Raw genomic sequence first — 17,195 nt, forward strand, 5'->3', positions numbered from 1 at the left:
TCTCATGGTCATATACAAAATGAATCAACTATCATCATAAGCCAACACATTTGGCTAGACCAATATGACATATAACAAAAAGACCAAGTCCCTATACATGTCATGCTCAAAACATTTAAACTAACTATACCAAAAACTTTAGGTGATAGTGTGATCAATTCCTCCGATGTCCCTTGATTCCATTGCTAGCTTAGAGACACTATAAGAAAATAGAAAAGAGAGGAAGTAAGCATGAAGCTTAGTAAGTCACAAGTAAATAATTAACATCACTTTACCAAGTAATATCATACTCATAACATATCATACACTTGCATAAGATTCTTGAATAACTATAGACATAACTTACTTATTTTCATCCGTACTACTCATATACACAACCTGAGCTCATTCTTATGAGTTTTGTGTAGGTACCTGTACCACTTGAAACATAATCCTAACTTTTCTCGATCGTGATAAATCTTTAAATCACCAATTGAACCAGTTGGAATAATAAAGGACACTCGATATGTAAAAGCCCGATTTTGGGCCTAGTCAGAATAGTAGTTTTGAGACCACTGATCTGAGGTTGGAGAAAGTATTTTATTATTATTTTAATATTATAGCATTTTTATATTAGTGCAAGAAAAAATTGGTGAAGTAATTTTAGCGTTTATGAGCTTAATTACGAAAAAGGACTAAATCGCATAAACTGCAAAAGTCCTATTTTGATAGCTAAGGGTGTCAAATAGCTAGAGAACCTAAATTTGAGGTCTTTAAAGGGAAATTAGACCATTTAGAATAGAATGGCCAGCCATAGGAGACAAAGGTTGTAACGCCCCCACACCCGAGACCATCACCGGAGTCGAGCTTGAGGGGTTACCGAACATAATTTATTAATTTAAGAACTTCAAATCATTTGTTTCTACATTCACAGCTTTCTAGCTACTCGCATCATAGTTACAAGAAAAATCATATCTCGAGTTATGAAACTCGAAATCAAGATCCGTAAATTTTCCCTAAATCTAGACTCATATATCTATTTACTAATTTTTTTCTAGAATTTTTGGTTGGGCCAATTAGTACAGTTTATTAGTTAAAGTCTCCTCTGTTTCAGGGTTCGACTGCTCTGACATATGTGTATTATGAATCAGATATCTCTCTATACAGAATTTCAATGACTATAAGGTTTGTTTTTCTTAAAACTAGACTCCATGAGGAATCTGTAAATATAAATAAAAACTTATAGTTATTTTTTTAAAATTTATTATGAATTTTTAAAGTCAGAACAGGGGATCCAGAAATCACTCTGGCCCTGTTTCACAAAAGTTTAAATATCTCATAAAATATAATTTATATGCTGTTTTGTTCAATCCACATGAAAATAGACTCATTAAGATTCAATTTAGTAACTTACTCATCATTTAGTTCCATTTATACTATTTTTAGTGATTTTTCAAATTCATGTCATTGCTGCAGCAATATTCTGTTTTAAGGCAAGTGTCATCTTTTCATGAATTTTTATGAACTAGATAACCTATTAAACTTCCATAATATCAAACATGATCTAAATTAGCCATCACCATGACTTATCAATATCAAACATTTCTCAACCAAACATGGCCATATCATAAAATTATTTACACAAAATAGGTATATTGCTATACATGCCATACTTAAGTAGTTGTACAAGCCATTTACCAAGATAAAAGTCCTCTGGATAGTGTGATCGAACTTTCGACCTGTCCCGATTCCTGAGCCAGCTTGTTCAAAACTACAGTGAATGAAAAGGAAGGAGTAAGCATAAATGCTTAGTAAGTTCATATATAAATAACAAGTAACATAACAATACAAATATACCAAACAACTTTAGCATGGTATCACCAAAACAAATATCACATTTCTAAACATCATTCATCATCTTACCACCTTATCGTTGTTGTATCTATTTTCAACCCGAGGGTTAAGAACATACCTATCCAAAGTGTCCATTTCACAACACTTACCAAAACGTCACTTGCATCTTAAGTGTTCTTCCATTTCACTAGAAATTTCACCCGTTGAACACATCGGAATACAACTCGGATACACGGATAATTTGCACATAAGTGCCTCATATGTAATCAAGAAATCATGTAACCCGCCCCTAAGTGAACTCGGACTCAACTCAACGAGCTCGGGCGTTCGCATCCATGAGTGAACTCGGACTCAACTCAACGAGTTCGGATGCCTAGTTACATCTCACGAACTCGGACTCAACTCAACGAGTTTGGACATTCGCATCCATAGGTGAACTCAGACTCAACTCAACGAGTTCGGATGCTCAACCATCCTAGTGACATGTCACTTGTATCCTAATCTATTCCTAAGGTTCAAATGGGCTTTTTCCCTCGATCTCATATTTGTCGTCTTCCATGGAATATCGGAACCGATACTTGGTAGCAATTCATATTTATCAAGTAGTAAACATAATTTGCATATTACTCAACATTAACCACAAAGCATAATATTTCACGATTAAAAATCAGCGTATCATATAATTAACATCAATAACTTAAAAATAACAATTATGCTACATTATTTACACATGAACTTACCTTGGTACCAAAATATAAAGATTTTGCAATTTAGTCCACAATCTTTTCTTTTCCTCGATCGCGACTTGAATCTCGTTTCTCTTGATCTATAATGCCAAATTAATCTTATTTAATACATACATTCATCAAAACAGCATTTAATACGAACTTTGGAAAAATTACACTTTTGCCCCTAAACTTTTGCATAATTACCCTTTTGCCCCTAGGCTCGGGAATTAAACTTTATTCCTTATTCTTATGTTTTATAACATGCTGATCACTTTTCCCTTCTATGGCAACATCAAATTCTCGCTCTAACATATACTTGTGACTATTAGGTATTTTTGCCGATTAAGCCCTTTTACTCGTTTTCACTCAAAACCGAGTAGCACAAGTTGTCTAACATAATTTAAAACCTCATATTCTATCATAAAACATCAAAATACACAAATTTCACCTATGGGTATTTTTCCAAATATAAACCCTAGGTTGAATTATTGCTAACATAAGCTTAATCGAGCTACCGGGATTCCAAAAACGTAAAGAACATTAAAAACGGGGCTTGAAATCACTTACTATGGAGCTTGGAAGCTTGAAACAAACCCTAGCTATGGAGAACCCTTGAAATTTCGGCCTAATGAAGAAGATGGACAAAAATTGGCTTTTAATTTTGTTTTTAATTCATTTTAATAACTAAATGACCAAAATACCCTTACTACTAAACTTTCCAAAAATTCCTTCCATGTCCTAATTTTGTCCATGAACTTAAAATTGGTCAAATTTCTATTTAAGACCTCCTCATTAATATTCCAAAACAATTTCATACTAAAAACTTCTAGAATGCAAGTTTTGCAACTTATTCGATTTAGTCCCTACTTTCAATTTAAGCACTTTAGGCATAGAATTTCATCACGAAATTTTCACACAATCATGCAATCATATCATAATCATCAAAATAATTATAAAATAATTATTTCTATCTCGGATTTGTGGTCACGAAACCACTATTCTGATTAAGCCCTAATTCAGGATATTACAAAGGTGGTTAAAAGTAAAAAATTTGGTTAAATTAGGTGTTGAAATTGAATAAAACGAATAGTAAAAGTTGTCATTTTTTTTCGTCTCTCTCTTTCTTCTCCATCAATTTTTCTCCAAGAAAGTGGACATGGAAGCTTGAAAAATTTTCAACAACTAAACGCGTTGGCAAGTAAGTGATTTGAGGGTTTTTCTTGAATATTTTTGTACTTTTGAGGTGCTTGTAGTATGAGCTTTCTAACAAGGGGCTATTTTGCAAAATATTTTAAAGTCTAGGGTTTTACCATGTTATTATACATGCTGTTTTTTTGAAATTTTATGGAATAAAATGAACCATGGTTGTGAAATAAACAACTTTTGTGAAGAGATTTATCATGAAAACCCTAAAAAGGGACCATTTTGCATAAGTTGTAAAATAGGTTAGAAAGGTATGAAATATTGAGAGTTTTGGATTGCTTCTAGTGTAAAAAGTAATAGACTAGGCTTAAGATACGAAGAAATTCTATAAAATCGATTTTTGCACCTAGGGGTAAAATGGTCATTTTGTAAAAGTCTAGGGCCAAAATGGTCATTTTGCCCAATTTTAAGTTGTTGAGTATCTAGATTAATAAAAGGATTAAATTCATAAATTTTTATCATTCTAAATTGAGAATTACAAAATTCGGGCCTAGACCGAGGAAAAACGAAATAAGTGGACTAAGCCGAACTAGTCGTCTACACTTTACAATCTGAGATAAGTTGTATGTAAATAATACAACTACATTGTTATTATATGTGCTTGAATTGAGATAGCATGAATTTCTTGTTTGTGGAAATAATCATGTATGATGAATATTGAGATAGTAGAACTCCCGTTTGAACCTTAAGAAATAAATCGGATATTCAGGTCATGACATTCGGGATGTTTGTGTGCTAGTGTAAGACATGTCTGGGACATGCATCAGCCACATTATGAGAGCCAGTGTATGACCATGTCTGGGACATGGCATCGACATTGAGATGAGAGCTAGTGTAAGATATGTCTGGGACGTGCATCGGCCACTTGATGCAAGCCAGTGTAAGGCATGTCTAGGACATGCATCTACTTCATGATGTGTCAGTATAAGACCACGTCTAGGACATGGCATCGACACAGATACGTGGGAGTTAGTGTAAGACCATGTTTGGAACATGGCATCAACTTAACGTGAGAGCTAATGTAAGACCATGTTTGGGACATGGCATCGGCATTATACCCTATGTTTGAGGCGTAGTGAATATCCGATAGCTTTCCAAATGGTTCTACGGTGAGAGTTACAGTTTAAGTTAAATGAGAAAAGTATAACCACGTTGTGAGTGATACAGGTACATAAATGAAATGCATGAGATGTGAGCTTAGTATATGCTATGTGATTTGTGTTGCATAGTGACGAGTAAGTTGTGCTTATGCCTATTTTAGTGTTATGAGCATGATGATGGATGGTAAAGATGTCATTATATTTATTTTCATGCAACTTACTAAGCTTCATGCTTACCCTATTTCTTTCCATGTTCTTATAGTGTCGCCATAGTAGTTTGAGGATCATCTCTACGTCGGAGAAACCAATCACACTATCGACCGAAGCACTTGGTATAGTTAGATCTTTTATTTTGATTATGGAATGTATAGGACCCTAACTTTTGAGTTTTGTGTCATTGTTAATTAGCCAAATATGTTGGTTACTTTAGCTTTTGATTCATTTTGTATAAGGCCATGGAACAATGGCTAATATTGAAAGTTATTATGTGAATGCAAGTTAATCTTTCATGAATGTGAAATTTATTGGCATGGTTGAATATATGTATTGTATATAGAACTTGATTATGGGTGTTTGGTTGTGAAATTCATATTAAGTTAAACCTTGATACGTTGGTTGTTGTTATGTTGTGTTTCAGGGTGACAAAGGGCTTGGTAGATAGCCCTATATTGTCCACATAGGTAGACACAAGGGCATGATGTTTGGCCGTGTGTCCCTTGCACATAAAATTTGTAAGTCAGTATGTATGGTAGTAAACACACGGGCCGAGACACGGCCGTGTGCCTTAGCCTTGTGAAGGACATGGCCTAGCACACGAGCGTGTGCCTTGGCCATGTGACCCTTAAAAATTGCTGACATCAGAAACAGAATGTCTAGGTTTTTGCACACGGGCGTGTCATGGCCGTGTGAGGGACACAGGCCATGAACACAAGCGTGTGCCAGGCCATGTGAAAACCCCTATAGGTTCAAATTTGAAATTTATTCCACACGGGTAAAGGACACGGGCGTGCCCCTGTATACTTAGGCTGTGTGAGCCACACAGGCCAATAGCACGACCATGTTGAATTGGTTACTGGAGCGTGTTGCCCTTCCCACACGGGCGTGTGCCCCAGTGTCTAGTGTTATTTTTTAGAGTTTATTGGAAGACTCAAATTGGTACCATTGGTTTTTTAAATGAATGTTTGGAGTCTCGTAGGCCATATTGAAGAAATTTAGACAAAGTTTTAAATTTGACCAGGTCTTGACGATTCAAAAATGTAGGAATGCATGTGTTCAAGGTAGGTAACGCCTTGTATTCCATCTCGGCGTAGGTTACGGGTGTGGGGTGTTACACAATAAGCCTCAACAAAGGGTAAGATGCCGATGACATGTCCCAGACATGGTCTTACACTGGCTCTCATATATCGGTGCGATGCCATGTTCCAAACATGGTCTTACACTAGCTCACATATCGAGGCCAATGCCATGTCCCAGACATGGTCTTACACTAGCTCTCATATCAATGCCTATGCCATGTTCCAAACATGGTCTTACATCGGCTCACATAACCCTAGTATCACGGCATGGATATTTGATCTATTCCTACGGTTCAGTCGTGAGTTTTACCACATCAAATGTCGTCATGCATATTCATAACAAAATCAAACATTTCATGCAATATCAATTATTTAATGAATAATAACAATAGAATTGTGATATCTTCGTGCAACTTACCTCGGTATACAATATATGGGCGACTAGTTTGACTTAGTCTACTAGCTTGGTTTTCCCCCGGTCTAAGTTCGGATTCCGTATTTCTTGATCTATAATGACAAAATTTATTTATTTAATCATCACATTAATCAAGACATTCCAAAATTCCTACTTTGGAAAAATGACCATTTTGCCCTTAGACTTTCATAAAATTACTATTTTGCCCCTAGGCTTGTAAAACGATTTTCATCGAATTTCCATATTAACCAAGCCTAGATGAAACTACTTTAAGCCTATAGCATCTCACAATTTCAATAATTTCACACATTTGCAACTTATTTTATAAATTTCACAAAATGATCCTTTTAGGTGTTTTCATGAAAACCACTTCACAAAAGTTATTTATTTAACAACCATGATTCATTTTCTTCTATAAAAATTCAGCAAACAACATGAATACTCTCATGGTAAAACCCTAGACTTTCAACCATTTTGCAAAATAGTCCCCTCATTAGCTGGATTAAGCTATAAGGGTTCCAAAAACACAAAAATCAACAAAAATGACCATCAAAATCACTTACTTGCAAGGGATAGAAGTTGCTGAAATTTTGAGCTCTCAAAAACCCCCTCTTTGTTGAAATTTTCGGTGGAGAGAAAGGAAAATGAAAAAGATGATAGCTAGCCTTTAGGTTTATTATTTTATTATCAATTAAGTCACTTAACCTTTGACTATTCCATGAATTAAGGCTCCATGTCCAGCCACTAACATTTTATTGGTCTATTTACTCAACAAGGACCTTTACTTTAATGTTCCATAGCTATTTGACACCTTTAGCTAGTAAAACAAATCTTTCGCACTTTATGCGATTTATTCCTTTTTTGAAATTAAGCAAGAAATCGGTAAAATTAGTTCATCAAAATTTTCAAACATTCATATAACCATGCTATAAAACATAAAATAATATTAAAATAATTTCTTCGACTTCGATTAGTGGTTCTGAAACCATTTTTTCGACTAGGCCCAAAATCAAGCTATTACAACTCTTCTTCTTAGGGATTTTTTTCCCCAAAAATCTTAGCAATAAAAAGATTTAGGTATTGGCTTCTCATTGTTTCCTCGGGTTCCCATGTAGTCTCTACAACCCCATGTTGTTCCCATAACACTTTTACAAGGGAAATGCTTTTATTTCTTAATTGCTTGACTTCTAAAGTCAAAATTTTAATCGGTTCCTCTCCATAAGACATATCCAGTCATATCTCAACTTATGTTGGTGTAATCACATGTGAAGGGTCTGACCGGTATCAGTGCAACATAAACACATGGAACACATCGTGAATCTTTTCCAACTCGAGTGGGAAGGCTAACCGATAAGCTACCGGTCCTATTCGCTTTAAATTCGCGTAAAATTTTTGTCTATCCAGAGTTGCTTTCAAACAATCTCGAATCACTTGTACTTTCTCTTTGGTTTCTTTGACTAAGTCAACCCCATGAATTTGATTCTCTCTGAGTTCAGTCAATTATAATGGTGTTCGGCACTTACACCCATACAATGCTCATAAGGCGCCATTTTCAAGCTTGACTGAAAGCTGTTATTATATGCAAATTCCACCAACGGCAAGTACCTTTCCCAATTGCCTTGAAATTTAAGAACACAACACCGAAGCATGTCTTTAAGTATCTGTATTACTCTCTCTGACTGACCATCAATTTGCGGATGGAAAGTGGTACTAAAATTCAACTTTGTACCTAATGCTTATTGTAGCTTTTTCCAAAACCGCGATGTGAATCTTGGATCCTTACTCAAAATAATCAACAAAGGTACTCTATGAAGTCTCACAATCTCAGAAACATACAACTCGGCTAGCTTAACGGGTGGGTAGTCGGTATGTACTGGAATGAAGTGAGCTGATTTCATTAAGCGATCAACTACGACCCAAACAACATCTTTCTTCCTTAGTGAAAATGGTAATCCTGTAAAAAAATCCATAGTAATCAGATCCCACTTCCACTCGAGAATCATCACTGGTTAAAGTAAACCCGAAGGTACTTGGTGCTCAGCTTTCACTTGCTGACAAATTAAGCATTTCAAAATAAACTCTGAGATGTCTCTTTTCATACCCGGCCACCAATACAATCTCTTCAAGTCATTATACATCTTGCTACTACTTGGATGAATTGACATACTACTACAATGTGCCTCATGAAGGATTTTCCCAATAAGATTGTTATCTCTAGGTACACAGACCCTATCCTTGAACATCAAACAACTATAGGAACTAATCCGAAAATCTGATTCAACACCCAACTCACATTGACCTCTCTTGGTTTGCAAATCACTATCACCTATCTGTGCTTCACAGATCTCTTGTAGAAACGTTGGTCTGGCTCTCAACTCTGCTAGTATCGAACCATCATCAGACAAAATCAACTGAGTATTCATATCTCTTAAGGCAAATAAGGATTTCCTACTCAAGGCATCGGCGACTATGTTTGACTTGCCCGAGTGGTAGTCAATCACCAACTCATAATCTTTTATCAACTCTAGCCACCTCCTTTTCCGCAAATTCAAATCTTTCTGAGTTATCAAGTACTTTAGACTCTTGTGATCAGTGAATATCTGACACTTCTCACCATACAAGTGATGTCTCCAATATTTAACGCAAACACAATGCCGGCTAGCTTTAGATCATGTGTCGGATAATTTTTCTCCTGTGGTTTCAATTGCCTCGAAGCATAGGCTATCACTTTGCCTTCTTGCATGAGCACACAACCTAATCCATTTAAGGACGCATCACTATACACTACGAATTCTTTTCTCGGCTAGGGTTGCACTAATACCGAAGCCTCAGTCAACAATGCCTTTAATTTCTCAAAACTCTGTTGGCACACAACCTCGGATTAATCAAAGTAACAACTGAAATATCGTGAAGAGAAAAAGTACCCGTAATCACATCCGGTGATGATGCCTCTTTACGATCGCAAATGGCATAAGTCCTTGCAGGTGCTCGGCCCTCAGACCTCATAGCAGAATCTCTAGGTGCACCTCTGCTGCTAGCTCCACTTCCTGGGTTCTTTTGTGGTCTACTCCTAAAAGGAGCATTACTCGATCTCATACATTGATCTCTATCTTTCTCGACCATCTCGGGACAACTACGGATAAAATGGTCTAGCGACCCACATTTGAAACAACCTCTTTCGTTTCCCCGGTACTCACCGAAATGACGTCTACTGTACTATGAACATTCTGGCTTGTTCGGTCGAGCACTATCAACACTCGCGATAGAAGTGGTTTGAGCTTGAGACACTGTATACTGCTTATTCTTATTTCTACTCGACAATCCTACTGACACATTTGATTGAGTAGGAAACTCTCTCGATCTCTTGGATGAGGTCTGAAAAGATCTTCCCATTTGTCTTTTCTTTGAGTCACGAGACTCGTTATTAGCTTTTCTCTTCTCCTTGACCAACTTTTCTGCCTTGCAAGCTCTCTCAACAAGCACTACAAACTCCCTTAACTCTAACATGCCAACTAATAATTGGATGTCTTTGTTCAATCAGTCCTCAAATCTCTTGCACATGATGGATTCGATAGATACGCACTCCCTGGCGTATTTGCTGAGCCTCACGAACTCATGCTCATACTCTGTTACTGTCATTCGGCTTTGCTTCAATTCTAAAAATTCTTTTTTCTTCTGGTCTATAAACCTCTGACTAATATACTTATTTTGAAATTATTCTTGGAAGAACTCCCATGTAATCATTTCACTTGGTACAACCGACACAAGGGTGTTCCACCATTGGTAGGCCAAGTCTCGTAGGAGTGACACAACGCACTTCATGCACTCCTCACGTGTGCAAGACAATTCATTGAATACCCTAATGGTATTTTCTAACTAGAACTCTGCCCTTTCTAGGTTATCATCTATATTCGCTCTAAATTCCTAGACCTCTTCCTTCAGAATTCTGTCAATTCGAGGTTTTTCCCTTTTTAACATCTCTACCACTTAGGGAGATACAGGGGCAGACTGGGGGATTGGAAGAGGTGGAGGAAGTGGAATGTTCGGATTTGCACGAATAAACTCTGAATACCAAGCATCCATCATATGGAGGTAGGCTTCTCTAGTCCCTCTGTACTGACTCAGTGTCACGAGCCCACATCGACTGGCACGGTCCCCTCTGTGGGAGCCGGCACATCACTCTCTACATCATCCACCACTGCTCTGTCAGGATCCATTTACTATATGAAAACACAATTTAAGTTTATCAGAAGTCGTCACACTATCATATTACTTATATGGCATGTATAGCTAGACTCGTACACACGCTAGGTTTGTCCGAGAATCGATTAAACCATAGCTCTGATACCACTAAATGTAACACCCCTTACCCGTATTCGACACTGGAATAGGGTACAAGGTGTTACCAAGCGTAAATGCAATCAAATACACAAAATCGGACCATAAAATTTCATTCCAATTAAGGTCATTCAAACATATACATAACATCCCTTATACGGGCCTACAAGGCCCAAGACATGCATCGAAAGGGATTTAGGACTAAACCAAAAACTTTTGGAACTTTTATAACACTTAGAAAATGTTCATGTGTTGGAGAGTCACACGCCCGTGTGGGTAGGCTGTGTGGTCACACACATCTGTGTGGCTTGGGACACGCCTGTATCCTCAGCCCGTGTAATTCTCTAACTATGATGCAATTAACCAAATAAGTCACATGGCCAAGGCACACGCCCGTGTCCTTAGGCCGTGTGGAGAATTAAATTCCAAAATCTGGTGCAGACTTCAAACGGCCTGGGCACACGCCCATGTGCTAAGACCGTGTCTCTCACACGGCCGAGACACACGGTTGTGTCTCTACCTATGTGTTTACTACTGGGCATTCTGTTTAGGATTAATTAGGGTGTAGGGGACACACGGCTGGACTACACGCCCATGGGGCAAGCCGCGTGTCACACACGGCCTAGACACACGCCCCTGTGCCTACCTGTGTAGACAACTTTAACGCCATTTTCCAAGCCAATTGTCACCCTTAATTGTACAAACACATATATGACTTAAATGGCACTTAAACACTCATAAACCTAGCTCATGGATGACAATTTCTCATCATATTATACTTGTTTAAGACATCCTATTATGACAATCCCTATCTTACCATCTCATACCCAATAAGCAGTATTTCTTAGTGTTGCATGCATGCATTTTTATACCAACTTACACCCACACAACATTTAATCAGTAACAACCATAGGCCATATCACAATGGAAATGGGCACATGCATACATAAATGAATAGGGTTACAACCTAATAATCACTATGAACCATATCTCCTGGCCATATACAAAATGAATCAACTATCATCATAAGCCAACACATTTGGATAGACCAATATGACACATAACAAAAAGACCAAGTCCCTATACAAGCCACGCTCAAAACCAAAAACTTTAGGTGATAGTGTGATCAATTCCTCCGTAGTCCCTTGACTCTCGAGCTAACTTGTCGGCACTATAAGAAAATGAAAAAAGAGAGGAAGTAAGCATGAAGCTTAGTAAGTCACAAGTAAATAATTAACATCACTTTACCAAGTAATATCATACTCATAACATATCATACACTTGCACAAGATTCTTGAATGAATATAGACATAACTTACATATTTTCATCCTTACTATTCATATACACAACTCGAGCTCATTCTTATGAGTTTCGTGTAGGTACCTGTACCACTTGCAACCTAATCGTAACTTTTCTCATTCGTGATATAATCTTTAAATCACGTGTTGAACTACTTGAAATAATAAAGGATACCTAATAAGCTTCATACAAAGGGTAAGATGCCGATGCCATGTCCCAGACATGGTCTTACACTAACTCACATATCGAGGCCGAAGCCATGTCCCATACATGGTCTTACACTAGCTCTCATATCAATGCCAATATCATGTTCCAAACATGGTCTTACATTGGCTCACATATCAAGGCCGATGCCATGTCCCAGACATGGTCTTACACTAGCTCTCATATCAATGTCGATGCATGTTCCAAACATAGTCTTACACTGGCTCACATATTGAGGCCGATGCCATGTCCCAGTCATGGTCTTACACTAGTTCTCATATCAATGCCTATTCCATGTTCCAAACATGGTCTTACACCGACTCACATAACCTTAGTATCACGGTATGGATATCTGATCTATTCCTACGGTTCAACCGAGAGTTATACCACATCAAATCTCATCATGCATATTCATAAAAAAATTGAACATTTCATGAAATATCAATTATTTAATGCATAATAACAATAGAATTGTGATATTTACATGCAACTTACCCCGGTATACAAAATATGGGCGACTAGTTGGTTTTCCCCCGGTCTAAGTCTGGATTCAGTATTTCTTGATCTATAATGACAAAATTTATTTATTTAATCATCACATTAATCCAGACATTCCAAAATTCTTACTTTGAAAAAATGATCGTTTTGCCCTTAGACTTTTACAAAATTACTATTTTGCCCCTAGGCTCGTAAATTTTCATCGAATTTCCACATTAACCAAGCCTAGACGAAACTACTTTAAGCCTACAGCATCTCAGAATTTCAATTATTTCACACATTTGCAATCTATTTTATAAACTTCACAAAATAATCCTTTTAGGTGTTTTCAGGAAAACCACTTCACAAAAGTTGTTTATTTAACAACCATGATTCATTTTCTTCTATAAAAATTCAGCAAACAACATGAAAAATCTCATGGTAAAACCCTAGACTTTCAACCATTTTGCAAAATAGTGCTCTTATTAGCTAGATTAAGCTATAAGGGTTCCAAAAACAAAAAAATCAACAAAAATGACCATCAAAATCACTTACTTGCAAGGGATAAAAGTTGCTGAAATTTTGAGCTCTCAAAAACTCCCTCTTTTTTGAAATTTTAAGTGGAGAGAAAGGAAAATGAAAAATATGATAGCTAGCCTTTAGATTTATTATTTTATTACCAATTAAGTCACCTAACCTTTGACCATTCCATGAATTAAGGCTCCATGTCCAGCCACTAACATTTTATTAGTTTCTTTACTCAATAAGGACCTCTACTTTAATGTTCCATAGCTATTTGACACCTTTAGCTAGTAAAACAATTTTTTCGCACTTTATGCGATTTAGTCATTTTTCAAAATTAAGCAAGAAATTGCTAAAATTAGTTCACCAAAATTTTCAAACATTCATATAACCATGCTATAAGACATAAAATAATATTAAAATAATTTATCTGACTTCGAATTAGTGGTTCCAAATACAAGTTCTCATCAAGCAAGTTAGTCTTATAATTCTCATGAACATCATGAAAATAGAGATGAGCTCATCATATAAAAATTTCTAAGTATTTCAGGGTATTTTAGAGATAACTCATATTTATCTCATATTTTCTTTCATCAGGAGTTTTATCCATTGAATCATTGAAATATCGATAGATACCCAAGTAGTATACTCAAGTTATACAAATCAGTGACCCATTAATTCATATACAGGAGTACCCTTTAGGGCACATAATTAGGAAGCACACTCTCGTGTCGTATAACAGGATGCTCGGATGAGCCATGTAACAGGATACTTACCCGGGCTAAACAAGGAACTCGTAAGAGTTTAGAACAAGAAGCTCATTAAGCTTAACAGGTAACTCCGAAGAGTTATTAACAGGGAGCTCCGGATAGCATAATAGGGAGTTCAAGCGAGCCATTTCAGGAGCTCATAAGAGCCTATATCAAGACGCTCATGAAGAGCTACGTTTGTGTCCGCAAAAAATGTTGGACCACAACCAATCGAATCGTGTAACAGGATGCTTACAAAGAGCTACGGTAGTGTGCAACATATGCGGGATCACTACTGATCAGGATGCTCGCAGGAACTATATAACAAGATGCTCGAGAGGGCTTATAACAGGATTGCTCGTCCGAGCTATATCCTGTCCGCAACATATGCAGGACCACATTCAATATGGGAAATCATGTATCCATCGAATTTCATTATTCAAACGGAACTTAACATTTTCTGGACATTATCAAGCATGTGATTATTTCATACATTTATAACATTTATATAATTCACATAAATACATACCACACTCAATTCAATCATAAAAGTAAACACAATTTAGTTACACGAACTTACCTTGACACTTGTTCGTGTATGATAATCTACTAATCTGTCACCTTTTTTTTTCCTCGATCTAACTCTTTATTTGATCTTTTCAGATTTATATAAATGAATTTAAAATCAATTTAATCCATTTCATACTCAATTGAACTCAATTCACTTTCTAGGAAAAATTACTATTTTGCCCCTATACTTTTCATAAATGACAATTCTGTACCTAGAATTGGAAAATGAAATTCATGCAATTTAATCCTTATTTCAAGCCTAACCAAATTTTACATGACACAATAACAACCGATGAATTTCACAAAAATTAGAATTTTTCCATGGGTTTTACCATTTTTCAATTTAGTCCCTAAATTATAATTTCATAAAAATTCTCTTTATAAAAGTTGTTTATCTATCAACAACATTTCATTTTTTTACCATAAATTTCAAAATTTCAGCATTTACATCAATGGAAAATTTTCTATACTTTGATATCTTTACAAATTAATCCCCAAAATAGATAGATTAAGCTATTCTGATCTTGGAAATATAAAAATTATTAAAAACATGACAAGATTACTTACCCAATCAAGCCAAGAAAGCTTGCTTTCTCTTTTCTAGGGTTTCCATGCATTTTTGGGGAAGAAGATGATTATAATATGTTATTTCTATTTAATTATTATATCATCCTTTATTTTTCCTACTTTCCAATTTAGTCCTTTTCTTTTTCTAATTTTCCATGGATGATTCACCAAAAATATCTACTAACTTTTCTTAATAGTCTAATTACCATATAAGGACCTCAGATTTTGAATTCCATAGCTATTTGATACTAATAGCTACTAGAATTCAACTTTTACATTTTATGCAATTTGGTCCTTTCCATAATTAAACATGAAATGGGTAAAATTTTCTTATCAAAATTTTCATACGTCTTTCCTGTCATAATGTAGACCATGCAATAATATTTAAAATAAATTTTCTTTCTAACTCAGATTTGTGGTCCCCAAGCCATTATTCCAATTTAACTGAAAACGGGTTGTTACACATGATGTGACCAGAATCACATCATACATGGACTTACAACTCTGATAGTCTATAAACCTCTTTCGAGGTGTTACTGCATAGAGCTAGCAAACTGTCATCACAATGTCACCCCAAAGAGCCTATAGACTGTCGTCACGATATCGCTCCATAGGACTTATAGACCATTTACACGGTGTCACCTCAAAGGAACAGTTATAACCGTCATCATGGTGTCGCTCCATAGAGTCGATAGACTATCGTCACGGTGTTTCTCTAGCGAAACAGTAGATAACCATTCTGCAAGGCTACCAAACTCTCTACTATCCCCTTATCAATCCGCCCATTCGTCCATTCTACCCATTATTTCTATCTTCATCTACCCCATTAAGGTAATTTCCTCCGTACTCCACATGTAATATAAACATGTGTTTCCTACATAACATTCTAAATACTACTACACTAAAGAGTATGCCACACTTTGATACAACAATACGTCATCATATCATACAAAATATACTTGCATACTTTCATCAATTCATACAACCTTAAACACGTATGTCATGCTCATTCACCATACTCATGTACTACCATAAATTTCAAACAAAACTCAAAGAAGATGTGTACTCAGATCAAACAAGTAGCTCTCATCCATCAATCATCCAAAATTAGAGTACAAAAACTCACATTGAATCCTTTGTCTTTACCAGCTTAGCTTGTCCAAATGCCAGAGCCTCCATCATCTTGGCAGCTAAGCATGACAACCGTATATTAGTTAAATCGAAGGTATTCAACCTTAAAACCTAGAATCAGTATCATTCAAAGTTTCCCAGAAGTTTCAGTAATCCTTATTCTTTTTTTTTCAATCCACAATACAAAAATATATAAAGACTTACATGTTCCTTAAATTCTTTACTCATTGACCTCTAACCTCATATAAAATTTTCCTCACTTTACTCTCCTTCAGAGAAATCGAAGAAAATGATGGAAAAGGAAGGAAAGTAAGATAGAAATGAGGAAGATTCTGCCTTTAGAAAAATTCTCCACTTATGCATATATAACCCTTCTCACACATGATTCAAGGCCTCAAGTAACTATCCATCAATAATCATTTTGTTTCCCACTAAAAAACCAGCCAGTTCCAATTTAAATAAATTAGAATTAGATCTCAATTAATTACCAACTTGCCACAAAATTTTCCAAGTTTTCTAGTAGAGCCTACCAACTTACTATTCTATTCAATTAGCTCTTAACTTTCCTTTAAATTTAGGACATAAATGAAAACCGAGTGTGACAACTAGAGGCACGCGCCATGTTTTTTGTGTGCTTTTCACTTATATTCTTTTCCTGCATCAAGTGACATTATTTTGATTGACTATTATGACAGTTCAAGATAGTCCAAAAAATTATGATAGATTTAGAGAACATGGATGACTATCATGTTATAAATTTGTA

The sequence above is a fragment of the Gossypium hirsutum genome, chromosome A13, assembly GCF_007990345.1.
Source record: "Gossypium hirsutum isolate 1008001.06 chromosome A13, Gossypium_hirsutum_v2.1, whole genome shotgun sequence".
Classification (NCBI taxonomy): domain Eukaryota; kingdom Viridiplantae; phylum Streptophyta; class Magnoliopsida; order Malvales; family Malvaceae; genus Gossypium; species Gossypium hirsutum.